This window comes from Oncorhynchus masou, chromosome 4, assembly GCF_036934945.1.
Source record: "Oncorhynchus masou masou isolate Uvic2021 chromosome 4, UVic_Omas_1.1, whole genome shotgun sequence".
Classification (NCBI taxonomy): domain Eukaryota; kingdom Metazoa; phylum Chordata; class Actinopteri; order Salmoniformes; family Salmonidae; genus Oncorhynchus; species Oncorhynchus masou.
Genome location: NC_088215.1, coordinates 11,672,951 through 11,686,401, shown reverse-complemented (window position 1 = coordinate 11,686,401; position 13,451 = coordinate 11,672,951). Strand labels below are relative to the sequence as shown.

Genomic DNA, 13,451 nt, shown 5'->3' with positions numbered 1-13,451 from the left:
CACCCAAAATGGAGGTCGGGTTGACGGATGACTCTGTTTAAGGTGGAACCTCCACTAGAAAGAATGCACTTGAAAGAGAAGCCATAGACATCCCCACCCCTGAGCCTTTCACTTTGACGGGGGCAGTCCTATCCCGCCGCTGTGCCCTTGCTTTGACGAAACACAGTCGATTTGGGTCCGACTGGTGTTAGCGAAACAGGAAGTCGGGTGAATTACGGCAGTGGTTCTCAAATCTCTCCTCGGGGTCCCTCAGACGTTTCATAATTTTTGCTGTAGCCGTGAACTAGCTCACCTGACTCACTTAGTCAAGAGCTTGATGAGTAGTCAACAAGTTGAATCTGCCGTTCTCGTTCTGGAAGAGATGAAACACATGGAATGGCTGGGGGGTCTCCGAGCAGAGGTTTGCAAACCACTAGATGAGGGAGTCCAGCTCGGAGCAGTAGATAGGACTGCCTGGTTTAACCACACCTCTGCGGGGGGGGTGAATCCTTAAAATAACACGCTTTCCAATGGAACGTGCAAATCCGAACCATTTCGAGAGTGGAAATGCATTGAGCATTTTTTCAGGTAAACGTCAACCCTCCCGTACCGATCGTCGATGTTCTGGGAAATCATCTCAGGGGTCAAAAAAAAATAAAATGAAAATGATGCCTCTTTTAAAAAGAGCAGAAACCCACAGCGCAGGTCGGGCACACCGCGGAACGTAGTATACTGGTCGGTTGCCAGGTTCTCAGAACCAAACCTAGGTCTTTCATACCCACCAGGCTGCAGCCATTCAGGATATTGCTTCAGAGGGTTGCCAGATTCCAGATTGATCCAGCAGCTTCCGATCATGGCCAGGTGCCGCTGAACAATGGGAGAGTGATGAACACGAGGGTGCCGGCAGAAGCACGGGAATCAGGGCAGGGGAACCATCGTGGGCACGGACCCACAAATCACACTTCTTTACCAAGACCTTAGAGGAGGAGGTAACACTTGCGCCTCCACTGGCTCAGTTCAGAGTATGGTGGTAGCAACACCAGGGGTGTGGGTTTTCCGCAAGGGACACATCAACTAAGAATTGGTTGACAGTTCTGTAAATCGTTTTACATACAAGTGTCGGCTAAATGACCATGCTGTTATCATTATTGGGGAAAAGTGGAACAGTGCATCAGGAAACACAATCTCTGGACGGATTACAGAGGGCGCAGACGCAGTAAAGCATTAGGTCGTTGCCAGGATCCTGCATCGACTCGCTGGCCTGGCACAGCAGTGCTGTAGAAACACCCTGGAGGTATTGTCAATGTGAGTGTGCTGTGTAAACACCACCCGCAGAGACAGTATGTTTCTCACCGACAAAACAAAATCTGGACTAAGTTATACTGCACCCCCCTGTGGTGCTGCGCTGAGCTTCCCGGCAGTACACGGAGTGTGTCTGAATGCCTGCTAAGGGTTGTAGTGGGACTTTGACGTGCAGACAGGGCCCGTTTAACACACACACATTCTGCCAGGACCCTTGTCTGGGTCCAGAGTGAGGATTCACCATCCATAATAACGCCAAGTCCCTCACTGTCCATTGAGAGTGGAGAAGAAGTCCAGAGGAAAGACGTGTCTCAAACAGGAAACTATGATGGAGACGTTTTGTTATGGAAAAACGATTCCACCGCCAGCTGTTGTTTAGCCACTCAGAGTACAGGAATGTGTAACAAGAGACAGTTTTGGTACGGAGTATTAAAAATAAAATAAAAAGAATCACGATAATTTGACAAATCGGAGAATGACTCATGTGAAGAGTGACTTAAGTCAGTGACATCTATGAGCTGAGTAAGACATTAGGGGGCAAAAGGGTAAGGCCAACAGGATGTACTTCCAAGCAGGCCAATCTGGTTAAAAAGACGTCACTGTAACCCGTTTACAACCAGAATCCCAGCGTTGTTCTGCATGCTGGGTTGCCTTTAGCATGACTGCCCTTTCGAATGGTTCTTTACATGTCACAGGGCTCCAAGTTCCAGTAAGTTACCACAGTGCACCTGAAGTCTGCTGCTGATCTATGCTGTGACCTGGGTTCAAAGTTTTGATTGGATCAGAAGAACTCCGTAACACCTCTGATAGGGGTGATATCATTGGCTTGTAAAAATTCCATAGCACTTCATACAGACTAAAATAACAGCAAGTAGGTGAAATAATTAAGTCACCTTCAAACATATACAACATGTTATTTTCCCTTCTGAAAGCTTCCCTGAAGCTGTTTTTATTTATGTTATGTTATTTTAATTTATGATACCATTATAAACTGTGGAGAGAGAGAGAGACAGAAAGAGAGAGAGAGAGAGACAGAGAGAGAGAGAGAGACAGAGAGAGACACAGAGAGGGACAGAGAGAGAGAGAGAGAGACAGAGATACACAGAGAGGGACAGAGAGAGAGAGAGAGAGAGAGACACACACAGAGAGAGAGAGACACAGAGAGGGACAGAGAGAGAGAGAGAGAGAGAGAGCGAGAGAGAGGGACAGACAGAGAGAGAGAGAGAGAGAGAGAGAGAGAGGTGGGGATACTATTGTGGTAAAAGTCCCTCTATTAAAATGTTTAAAACCCACAAACTTGGGCCGTGGCAGGGCTATGTGCTGTTGTAGTTCACGCCAGAATAAATGTTTAGGCACAGTGTTCCTGAAAAAACATCCATACAGGAAAAATACCCCCCCCCCATGTAGCTTCTGGACACCAAAGAAGGTATTTCACCACCAAAACACACACCCAAACATGCTGCAAGCGTGCACATGCGCAAACAGATTCACGCACACACACAAACGGATTCACGCACACACAAGGTGCACACACACCCACACAATCATGTACTGAACATATACAAACACAAACAGATTCACGCACACACACAATCATGTACTGAACATATACAAGCGCAACCTATCTAAATGCCATCACATAACGTACATAGGAAAACTAAGTGAAAAGAAGAGGCTTTAAGGGGAATACTATGCAGCAATCGTCTCCACAGCTGCGAGTGCAGATGCTGTATAATTACAGAGAGCCCTCACCGCTGATGAAGAACATGAGTAGGTGGTGATCGCTTACAGACAGGGAAACCTCCTCTGAGGTACAAAACAAATTAACAAACCTTAATTGATATTTTACGACTTTCCCTCCTCCCAAAACCTCCCCTCAAATCCACAAATCCTGGCAAAACCTTCCCGTTCTTCATCAGAACAGTCTCAGCTGTCGTCTCCTTTACTGCCCACTGGTGGCGAGGTAGCTGAATTACAGCGCACTGTACCGAACAGGGCAGCAGCCAACCAGCACACTGACCAGACAGTTAGCGTCCTCCTCGTGTTCTTGTCGTTGTGTTCAAGACACCTCTGTATAGGTAACCATATGGTTATGTTGTGACTGAAAGGTCAAAAAGGTAGTGTGTACAAGGCTGATGTTCCTTCCTATGTGGCCTTGGCTGGCAGAGAGCCATAGAAACAGAAGCTGCCATAGGGAGGGAGCGGTAAGATGAAACACCGGCGTGCCCTGTGATGTTGAGATCGGTATCTGTCTGGACTCTGTCCTCCAGCCAGTATCAGACCCCATCCACACGCCAGTCAGTGCACGAATCCCCTGGGAAGACTGTCCTAGATCATTCACCTTGTGTCTACTCTACTTCACCCTGACAACAGGTAGGTACAGGAAACACCTTGTGTCTACTCTACTTCACCCTGACAACAGGTAGGTACAGTAACACCTTGTGTCTACTCTCCTTCACCCTGACAACAGGTAGGTACAGTAACACCTTGTGTCTACTCTCCTTCACCCTGACAACAGGTAGGTACAGTAACACCTTGTGTCTACTCTCCTTCACCCTGACAACAGGTAGGTACAGGAAACACCTTGTGTCTACTCTACTTCACCCTGACAACAGGTAGGTACAGTAACACCTTGTGTCTACTCTCCTTCACCCTGACAACAGGTAGGTACAGTAACACCTTGTGTCTACTCTCCTTCACCCTGACAACAGGTAGGTACAGTAACACCTTGTGTCTACTCTCCTTCACCCTGACAACAGGTAGGTACAGGAAACACCTTGTGTCTACTCTCCTTCACCCTGACAACAGGTAGGTACAGGAAACACCTTGTGTCTACTCTCCTTCACCCTGACAACAGGTAGGTACAGTAACACCTTGTGTCTACTCTCCTTCACCCTGACAACAGGTAGGTACAGTAACACCTTGTGTCTACTCTCCTTCACCCTGACAACAGGTAGGTACAGTAACACCTTGTGTCTACTCTCCTTCACCCTGACAACAGGTAGGTACAGGTAACACCTTTGCTCTTCCGCAACATTTCACTCTGTATCTTTTAACACAAACACTTTGCTGTCGTGGATCCTGGTACAATATACACGGAGTGTATGAAACATGAGGAGCACCTTCCTAATATTGAGTCGCACCACATTTTGCCCTCAGAACAGCGTCGATTCGTCGGGGCGTGGACTCTACAAGGTGTCGAAAGCGTTCCACAGGGGATGCTGGCCCATGGTGACTCCAGTGCTTCCCACAGTTGTGTCAAGTTGGCTGGATGTCCTTTGGGTGGTGGACCATTCTTGATACACACCCAGCGGCGTTGCAGTGCTCGACACAAACCGGTGCGCCTGGCAGCTACGACCATACCCTGTTCAAAGGCACTTAAATATTCTGTCTTGCCCATTCACCCTCTGAATGGCACACATAGACTATCCGTGTCTCAATCGTCTCAAGGCTTAAAAATCCTTCTTTAACCCGTCACCTCCCCTTCATCTACACTGATTGAAGTGGTTTTAACAAGGGACATCAATAAGGGGTCATAGCTTTCACCTGGATTCACCTGGTGAGTCTATGTCATGGAAAAAGCAGGTGTTCCTAATATTTTGTACACTCAGTGTATTATTCCTGTTCACATTGTGGGAATTCTGCCTTTTTCTCAGGACGCAGGCCTCCATTAAAAAATATATTTTACACGGCCTTGTTGGGAAACAGAACAGCAGCGACCGAGAATCAAACGGCAACAGTATTAAGCCAAAACCATAACAGAGGAGAAAAATAAGACGCTGGACTAGATCAAAAGGACTTGGTTGTTCATCTGAGCGTAGGCGATCGGAGAGACACAACACAGAGAGTGCTCCTCAACCTTTAACAAAACGAGGCTAAAAAGAGCTCATTTGTGAGGGCAAACTGCTTTTGAAGCTCGCCGTATGATTGCAGGGAGGGAGCCGTGAAGATGATGACTTTTATCAAACCCTCCACTCCATGTGTTTGTCTTGTGGATTTCACACATGGGACAATAGATCAAATAGAGTGGACAGAAACAGGACGTCCTCTTTTGAAGCATGTCAAAAGCCTTATCTTGGAAACAAAGTCGGATAAGCGATACTCATCCGCCGCGGGTTTCAAATAATCATATGATTAAAGCCTTTGAACTGCTCTTTAAGTCTTTGATTGGGACTGGTTGCGAGTCTCTGTCGAAGACTTGAGGGTTTACACGATAGCCATTGGTCACATGATGGCGGTAACTCAGATGAGTAATCTTCACAGGTGATGTCAGACACTTGTGGCAAAGGGCTGGAACAGAAGATCTAATACTTCATGGAAGCCCCCCAAAATGTACGACGGGGCCAACTTCAAATCAAACGTAATAAGTCGGCTACAACTTGGCAATGACACTCCCCTGACTTGAATTGACAATTAGACAAATTCCATTTAAAAATGTGCTTAGTAAGGTGTCTTTACAGACGAATAAACAATTCCACCATCCCCACCAATTCCACCATCCCCACCAATTCCACCATCCCCACCAATTCCACTGTAAAACATGTGTGCGCCGCATTTTCAACAGCCTAAAGAGGTGTGCGTTCCCATCGCCGAGAGACTGTGAACAAGCCTGGCGTCTGGAGTCCCCCCCCCCCCCCCCCATCACATCCTCCACATTTTCACTTATGGAACGACGCCCTTCAAAAGCTCACCAAAGACTTTGAGACGCTAATGAAGCATTACCTAATTCAAACATGAAGCCTCCCTCTCTTTTCCTAGCTCCGTCTCCCCGTTTCTCTGCATCGGCTGTGATGAATGGCTTCTAATGAGTCCCTGCTGTGTGGTTCAACTGGCTGCTTCTTCCAAAAGCACCCCCTCCCATCTCTCTCACACCCACTCTTTCTCTCCATGGATGAAATCATTGGAAAATGACCCGTCTCTAGGCTGCCTTGCTTCAATGCCATTGCACAGTGTATTTCTAAACCCATGCTTAACACCGAGTTCGATTTGACTGTGTCACATTTTACCCAACCCCAACCCTCTACAGGTAGCTTGAGCCTCCCCTCAGCCACCCTCCACACTCGTACGAACCTATCCTATTCACTAATCACAACCTGAGCGAGAACACATGCCCCGTGGATATTCCATATGTGTGGCATGTTAAAAAGTAACAGTGGTGAATATTCTCTCTATTAAAAGGGAGAGTAGATGAAGGTCTCTGCTCTTTAGCCCTGCCGAAATGGGAACCACCTGCTGGACTGAGGTGGTGGGTAAATCTAAGCCCTTCCACTCGTTATATGGGATGACCCACTTTACCTCCAGACGAGTGTCGAAGAAGAGGCGGTACTTTAAATACATTTACTCCACCGAGACCCCGGCGGGTTCCAAACCGTTGGATGTGGCTTCCAAACCCGGAGTGGTTAGCGATTAAGTAAACAGAGTGGGAGATTTGTTCTCGCTGTCACTCACGTTAGCCAACGAGGCCCGGCTGAGCCAAGCGAGAGCCGAGCCAGGGACAAAGTAGCATTAAATTGTAGGGAATCCTTTGCCCTCCACCAAAAGGGAAAATGCCAGCTGAAATTGCAACCTCACCACATGGCAAATGCACTTTCCCTTCCCCATGGGGCAATCTGCGATGAAGCCCTCCTGGGGGATATTACAGAGCGATATTAAGACGTTAAGGCCAGTTTGGCGGTAAATCGAACACATACCACTGTGGTGAGGTAACGCTCCTTGAAAAGTAATAGCGGTGACACGGGTACGTGAACGAAGGTACGGTATTCATAGTTAACCCCTTGGCTTCTGAGGAGGAGCTAGTGAGGTCGGTGCTGTCAAGGCACCTGAAGAGAAGTTCTGGGTCAAACGCAGGGAGGTCGATCGATGCTGGAATTCAGTCGAACCCACACTAATGGCAAACACACAAAACTGTGAAAATGCAAGCTTTAAGTGAAGGAGAAGTGACAAAAGATTGTTCTTACACTGGGATAAAACAATGTCATTTTTTAAAACACATTTAGAGTTTGATTGAAGTCCCTCCTTGACCTTAATAGGCAACAGGACTCAACCATCGGATTGATGTGTGTTGCACAGTCTAACAAGAAGCCATTTTAAAACCTTAACGCCAGCTAAGACCATTTAATGTCATCTAAGACACTTTATAAAGAGGCAGATTCCTCAAAGACACGGTAATGAGAATGACTTGAACCAAAAGTTTCCAAGCATGGTCTCATTCTAAAACAACCAACTCGTTAAGATGGGGGGGGGGGGGCTGCTGGTGAAATCATAGTTTACTTTCCTTACATGGAGTTTTTACTGCTAATTACTGATTATTTTTACTGCTTATTAGTTTGTGGTTTTCCAAGGGATTAAATACACAATTGATAGTTTGCGAATGAGAGTCACTGCCAGGCAATCTGGATGTGGTTGTTGTGAGTGGAGGACTGAGGAGCCTCTCCCACTGACTCTCTGGGCCCAGGACAGGGCTCTGAGCTAGGGGACATCTGGAGGTGATCTGGGGCCCCGCTGAGAAACAGACGTGGTGCAGATGAGCTGGAGCTGGGCGACACCTCGGTCTCTGACGCCCTGCCCTGGGCTGCTGCTGTGGGGTGGTGAGTTGTCTCCATCAGAGAGAAACAGTGGGTGTGTGTGTGTGTGTGTGTGTGTGTTGAGTGCGCCCGCCTGCGTGTGTGCGTCAGACCAACGTGTTGGACCAGAGAGCTTCTTCCTCAGTCTCCACTTTCACCCACGCCAAAATGAGGGACGGATGCAACTGGTTGATGAGTAACTCGATGAGTAACTCTTTATACTGGAGTACGAGACGGAGAGGCAGCCAGCTTATCTTCACATCCCCTGGAAATCATTCAAAGATGCTCATCAAACACACTCATCCCTTTAAGACCAATAACATCCCCACAGTGAGGACAGTTGTCAGCTAGCAGTCTTTTTAATTGCTGACAAAAGTGTCAGGAGGAAAGTTGGCACGAGTAATGGTTTATTCGAGGATGCTGTGGATGTGTTACTGCAAAGGCTGTGCTTAACGGGCGATATACGCAGGGTTGAATTGTCTTGGGTTGAGTTTTTTATCCAGCTATTCCAAGCACAATTAGCCGTGGAAAGGCTTTGCCTCTCCCTTTAAAAACAGACTCAGGGTCATTCGATCCATAGGGCTCTACAGCACTGGAAATCCCTTAGCCAATGAGAACAGATGATCAACAAAATGGGAAAAGAAAGAAAGAAATACACGAACAAGAGCTTTTGAGAGCCCGCCTCTTTTCAAAGCTGTTCCCTCTCTGGTGGTGAAGCGAGCTAAACAAGGCCACATTCTAATCGAGCTAATTGTGTTAAAAGGGTAAATGATCATGAAAGTTAAATTAGGGTTAACCGCATTGCAATGCCATTCCTCAGTGTGTTTTGAAAACAGCTCGCCTTCAATCTGTCATCTCGTTCATATTCCGCAGCAAATTATTGTTAATTACACTTCTTTTTACACATATGCCTCTATCGCGCATGTTTGTGAATGTGCCAGAACCTGCGATATACATTTACATTGCCCTTGTTGTACTGACATTATTGGTGCAAAAGAGAGAGAGAGAAAAAAGACTGGGTTGGTAAAAAAGAATGGACTTTCCTAAATAATTCTATTTACTTTCTGTACAGTTGTCCTAACATGACAAAGAATGTGTGAAGAGGTGTAAAATGTCCCTCTCCGGGTCGTGCTTCGCCCCCTCTCCGTCACATAGTTTGCACACCCATAGATCACTCCTCTTTTCCGGCGTCTGGGAATTCCTGCCAGTTGCCTTTTAATGTGGGTCTCATTTCTGCTGCTAGTGTGTGTGAGTGTGTGTGTGTGTTGCTAACGACTGTCACGAGCGGAGCGCCACATTCGTTCCAGATGTACAGCAGCTAATCAAAGCCAAGATCCTCCGAGCAAGACATCGGCCTGGACAGACGGCGGGAATACCTCCTACATGCTTTATGGCATCTATAAAAACAAAACATTTAAATACAATAAATCGGAGAATTCTCTCTCTCTCTCTCGCTCCCTCCTCTTTCTCGCTCTCAGACAAAAACTACAGCTTTTATCGAGGTCTCCGAGCTGCGACAGTATTTAAATGGTTAACAGTAGACTGCCACGTGCACAGGGAAAACAAGTTGTTTAGCCTCGACCACAATACAGATCTACACAGAGATCGTCTGTGTATTCTTGGTCTGCTGTTTCAGAGCCCAAACTGCATATGAATCATGGGACGTGCCGGAGATGAGAGGAACGGCAATTACTGTGTCACCCAAAACACAAACTATTCCAACGTGTATAACACATGGGAAAGCCCCGAGCGATGCCAGGTAGGCCCCCTTTTCCCCCAGTGTCGCTATATAATACTGTTGAATGTGTGACTGGAGAATCAGCCTATTGGCACTTCTCCAGTTCAGCCACATAAATAAACATTAGACACTCATTTAGGTATGTGGTCTTTCTTCACAAACCACCATTGGCAGAGGAGTCCATGCATTGGGATAACATCTCTTTAAATCACTCGATGGTTGAGGCAGTAATACACTAGACTGGTCCCAGATCTGTCTGTGCTGTCACGTGGGGTCGCGCCAATGACCACGGGAGTTGGCAAGACGGCACAAACAGATCTGGGACCAAGCTAAGGTACTACGAGACAACCTGACGAAGTTCCAGAGTTCCAAAGCTTGGACTTCCATGATAACGATATGACTTCATCAATCCTGACGGTTGCGTTGAATTGTACTCTTTAATACATGAATGGCAGTTTGCCGCATCGCTCTCTCCTCCAGCTGGACTGGCTTTGTGATTCCATCCTGACCACCTCATGTTTGTCACAAACACCTTCTGGGAAATTTTTCTGGGAAACCGACCAAACGCCTCACTAGTCATTTGTGAGACAGTGCAAGACAAGCAAATGGAACCTCACACAAGAGGTCATTGGGACGTGAAAATAGTGAAACCATTTGCAAAATCAGGGACATGGCACATGCAAGGCCAGCAAATGGAATGTCAAAGAAGACGAAGCTGTACGAAGAAGTGAAAAGAGTGAATCAATCTCACAGGGAAACATTTGAATGATGAAGCTACCTTCTCCAGAAACCCTTTGAGTTCCCACATACTAATTTGCTAGCGGTCGCAAACAGAAGATCATTCATCACCATGCTGTCGCGGTCGCTTGCCCTTGCCTGAATCCCCTTCACCGCCTCATTGTTACTTTGTCCCCTTCCACTTTGCCGTAGTGACACTGTGCCCCAGACAGAGACGGATGCAACTACCATCGCATGGGACAAGGAGATGGCATATGATCGATCGTGTCCAGGTCAGGATTTGTCAAACAGGAGGCCAGTCTAGCATTTTCCCGCCTTGGCTATTTTTTGTCACTCGATCACAGAGCAGTGTCATTATGAATGGGGTGGGCAGTGAATTCACATTCCTACAGCAGCGCTAGTCTGCACAGTAGACATTCCCAGATAATGTAGACATTATCCTGGATAATGACGTATTTTAACCAGCTTCTCCCGCTGGATTGGTTGTTCCCAGTTCTTGCTCAATTACAACTTGATCACATTTGTCAGATGATCTCTACGAGAAAGAAGCAGGAGAGAAGCGTAACTGCTGTGAGATATTCAGAATACGTCATTTCAAATGTCCTTTCCCCCCGAAGGCTATTAAAATGACTGCATATGGAAGGACCTGTGCAGCCCACCACCTTCTCGCCCAGAGTTCTGTCCACAAACCTCTGGCAAATTCCCAGGCCTTTCAGAAAATATTTTCCATCTGAGTCAGAAGTTTAAAGAGTCACAGTCACCAAGTGGGCATGAACCCGGTTTTAAGAGCTGAGGCAGACCCTAGGTATTGATTTAAGGTCAGCTTACCCTCCCCAAATCCTAACCATAATCAAAAACGAAAGAAAATGTTAAACTGACCATAGATCAGTGTCCCTACTCTGACCTATAAACACCCGACTTAGAGGAAGTGACTAAATATGTACATGCTCTGAGACTGTTACAGAAAGGAGGGCTTCCACAGGACACCTTCAGAGAAGAGAGAGATTTGGGTAAAATAACAGTAGGGTGACTCAAGTCAAATTAGGCTATTCTTCAATGAGGGGGTACAACACGGCAGCCAGCAGTAGCACTCGACACGTTCAGCGTTCCAAAGCACCATAACACTGAACCTGAACCTTAGGACTGTCCAAGAACCACCAACAGACTTGTTTTAAGGTGTTAGGCTTGAAGGTATACACGGTGTATTTTCTTATATCTAGTACACGAAGAATCCTCACTCTTTCCAACTATGTGGGGCAGAGTCGTGCCAAACTCCAACCACCAAGTCAGTTGGTCATATCCACCCTCTGTAACTGCTACTCAAAGCTCAGTGACACCAGAGAAGAGTTGGGCGTGTCTTCATGCATGACGACGACACACATTTTCGTGACACAAACACCAGCCCGCCCCTCCTTCTTCCTCCCCACGCCCTACTACGGTGTAACCTGACCACCCTACCCTTGGCTCGCCGACGTCGCCCCGGCAACCCGGCTCTGCCCTGACGGCGAGCGCCGCCATTAGCGTACGTTTATTGGTTCGCAGGACTGCTTCTCTGAAGAGTGTGACCAAGAGCTCTGTTCTCCACAGCCAGGGTTGACCACCCCACTGGTGAGGTCACTGGTCCTCCAGCAGTTCTAACAAACGGTCCAGAATCTTCCCGGGTTCCACTATTTTTTGGACCACATTAGAGTTCCCCGGCCGAGACTCTAATGATGCAGCAGTGTATCAATGATGTAATTATTAGTGGGAACTAACAGACTAATGCTATCCCCCCCCCCCCCACAGCATAAAGACTCCTTTACAAAGAGCGAGGGTGGTAGTCGGTGCTAACTATTGAGGGCTAGAGATAGCCTGGTCGCAGATCTGTGTGCCACCTAGCCAGGTCCTATATACGGTATGGTCATTGTCATGCCAAACATTTCCCAAAACAACCATAAGAGTTGGCTATACCACACAAACAGATATGGGTACCAGGCTCGCCCATAGGCCCATCCTCAACACTGACGATAGACTCCTATTATGATCACTTACTCATACAGAAATGGATACACGTCTAACAATCTTAGGTAGTGTCAGACGTAACAATCCTGGATGTTTAGGTCACGTGCATTATTCGCTGTTCCAAGGCGTTCTTCCTTCTGGATCTGTCCGGCATCTTCCACCGGCAGATCTTCATCTAACTTCAGTTGTCTCTCTCTCTCTGTTCCGAATGAACTCACTTCTGTACAAAAATATAGCCCTCTAACAGAAAGACATGGACACCGTGTTGCCTAGCGATGGTGAAATCCACTCAGAGTGTTATTAGCGAAACAGAAAAAAAGAGCCAGGCAGGAGTACCCACAGAGGTCCCGGCTGGGCATTATGGGGAGTCGTCGCGGGACCACAGTCTAGTTATTAAAGTGGAGAAGAGGTGGAGGAAAGAGGAAGGAAAGAAAATGGAACAAAAACAGCAGTGGCTGATTCCTCTGAAAGGTTTTGTGTGTGTGTGTGTGTGTGGGGGGGGTTTGAAGGGGCTCGGTTGAGCGGGGAAACTTTGTTGATCAAATAGCATCAAACAGTGTGTGGAAAATAAATGGGCTGATCAAATAGCATCAAACAGTGTGTGGAAAATAAATGGGCTGATCAAATAGCATCAAACAGTGTGTGGAAAATAAATGAACTCATCCATCCATTTGATCAGCCCATGTCGACTATGTTGGATTTTTAATGAGGCTTGTAATCGGGAAGAGAGACAAACACTGGAATGAAATGGTGTGTGTGTGTGTGTGTGTGTGTGTGTGTGTGTGTGTGTGTGTGTGTATACACAAACGCTTAACCACACACCCCCATTTCCCTGGTTATTCCAACCAAAGTGAGGGTGTATTGTGGAAAACTAGTCTCTAAAGCTGGAACCCTCCACAGCCCCGCGAAAAGACCCACTTTTACAAGACTGGCCGTCACTCATAATCACAGACCACTGTGACACGGGCTGATGTCATTGTTCCAGACCCGAATCAGAGAAATATCAACACCAATAAAGTCAAACAAAGTTGATTCTAGCAGCAAAAAAATATAATTTTGAACATTTAGTGAGACGCACAGGCACATTTTCTGCCACATTGAATTTGGAAATAAAAAAATATGGTTGATTT

At 46.8% G+C, this 13,451-nt stretch overlaps 1 protein-coding gene across 1 annotated transcript in view; it reads right to left on the bottom strand.

Moving 5' to 3' along the window:
* Positions 1-13,451, bottom strand: part of LOC135523952 (syntaxin-8-like) — a 47,160-nt gene that overhangs the window by 16,790 nt on the left and 16,919 nt on the right. The gene's annotated exons all lie outside the window — the stretch shown is intronic.